Below are 2,516 nucleotides of genomic sequence, written 5' to 3' on the forward strand. Positions count from 1 at the left end.
GGGTACCATCATTAAAATTCTCAAAAACTGAGAAAAAATGAAATGAAAAAAGCCCTAAACGTAGTATGCTGATTTGTTAAGCGTAGAAAACCCAATTCAGAACAGCTTTCCGAATTGTCCTCCAAAATTTGATTTCAAAATATAAAATAATACTTTTTCTGGCTGAAGGAGTCATTTCCGACCCCATAAACCATATATATTCTTGATCAGCATTAACAGGAGAATCGATTTAGCCATATCCGAAGGAAAAAATTTTTTGAGCCATTTTCTCAAAATTTGATAAGGGGTACCATCATTAAAATTCTCAAAAACTGAGAAAAAATGAAATGAAAAAAGCCCTAAACGTAGTATGCAGATTTGTTAAGCGTAGAAAACCCAATTCAGAACAGCTCTCCGAATTGTCCTCCAAAATTTGATTTCAAAATATAAAATAATACTTTTTCTGGCTGAAGGAGTCATTTCCGACCCCATAAATCATATATATTCTTGATCAGCATTAACAGGAGAATCGACTTAGCCATATCCGAAGGAAAAAATTTTTTGAGCCGTTTTCACAAAATTTGATTCTTAAAATTCTCAAAAATTGAGAAAAAATGAAATGAAAAAAAGCCCTAAACGTAGTATGCAGATTTGTTAAGCGTAGAAAACCCAATTCAGAACAGCTTTCCGAATTGTCCTCCAAAATTTGATTTCAAAATATAAAATAATACTTTTTCTGGCTGAAAGAGTCATTTCCGACCCCATAAATCATATATATTCTTGATCATCATTAACAGGAGAATCGATTTAGCCATATCCGAAGGAAAAAATTTTTTGAGCCATTTTCTCAAAATTTGATAAGGGGTACCATCATTAAAATTCTCAAAAATTGAGAAAAAATGAAATGAAAAAAAGCCCTAAATGTATTATGCAGATTTGTTAAGCGTAGAAAACCCAATTCAGAACAGCTTTCCGAATTGTCCTCCAAAATTTGATTTCGAAATATAAAATAATACTTTTTCTGGCTGAAGCATTCATTTCCGACCCCATAAATCATATATATTCTTGATCAGCATTAACAGGAGAATCGACTTAGCCATATCCGAAGGAAAAAATTTTTTGAGCCATTTTCTCAAAATTTGATTCTTAAAATTCTCAAAAATTGAGAAAAAATAAAATGAAAAAAAGCCCTAAACGTAGTATGCAGATTTGTTAAGCGTAGAAAACCCAATTCAGAACAGCTTTCCGAATTGTCCTCCAAAATTTGATTTCAAAATATAAAATAATACTTTTTCTGGCTGAAAGAGTCATTTCCGACCCCATAAATCATATATATTCTTGATCATCATTAACAGGAGAATCGATTTAGCCATATCCGAAGGGAAAAATTTTTTGAGCCATTTTCTCAAAATTTGATAAGGGGTACCATCATTAAAATTCTCAAAAATTGAGAAAAAATGAAATGAAAAAAAGCCCTAAATGTAGTATGCAGATTTGTTAAGCGTAGAAAACCCAATTCAGAACAGCTTTCCGAATTGTCCTCCAAAATTTGATTTCAAAATATAAAATAATACTTTTTCTGGCTGAAGGAGTCATTTCCGACCCCATAAATCATATATATTCTTGATCAGCATTAACAGGAGAATCGATTTAGCCATATCCGAAGGAAAAAATTTTTTGAGCCATTTTCTCAAAATTTGCTAAGGGGTACGTACAATCATTAAAATTCTCAAAAATTAAGAAAAAATGAAATGAAAAAAAGCCCTAAATGTAGTATGCAGATTTGTTAAGCGTAGAAAACCCAATTCAGAACAGCTTTCCGAATTGTCCTCCAAAATTTGATTTCAAAATATAAAATAATACTTTTTCTGGCTGAAGGAGTCATTTCCGACCCCATAAATCATATATATTCTTGATCAGCATTAACAGGAGAATCGATTTAGCCATATCCGAAGGAAAAAATTTGTTGAGCCATTTTCTCAAAATTTGATTCTTAAAATTCTCAAAAATTGAGAAAAAATGAAATGAAAAAAAGCCCTAAACGTAGTATGCAGATTTGTTAAGCGTAGAAAACCCAATTCAGAACAGCTTTCCGAATTGTCCTCCAAAATTTGATTTCAAAATATAAAATAATACTTTTTCTGGCTGAAAGAGTCATTTCCGACCCCATAAATCTTATATATTCTTGATCATCATTAACAGGAGAATCGATTTAGCCATATCCGAAGGAAAAAATTTTTTGAGCCATTTTCTCAAAATTTGATAAGGGGTACCATCATTAAAATTCTCAAAAATTGAGAAAAAATGAAATGAAAAAAAGCCCTAAATGTAGTATGCAGATTTGTTAAGCGTAGAAAACCCAATTCAGAACAGCTTTCCGAATTGTCCTCCAAAATTTGATTTCAAAATATAAAATAATACTTTTTCTGGCTGAAGGAGTCATTTCCGACCCCATAAATCATATATATTCTTGATCAGCATTAACAGGAGAATCGATTTAGCCATATCCGAAGGAAAAAATTTTTTGAGCCATTTTC

Source organism: Drosophila kikkawai, unplaced genomic scaffold (assembly GCF_030179895.1).
Source record: "Drosophila kikkawai strain 14028-0561.14 unplaced genomic scaffold, DkikHiC1v2 scaffold_106, whole genome shotgun sequence".
In the NCBI taxonomy this organism is placed as follows: Eukaryota; Metazoa; Arthropoda; class Insecta; order Diptera; family Drosophilidae; genus Drosophila; species Drosophila kikkawai.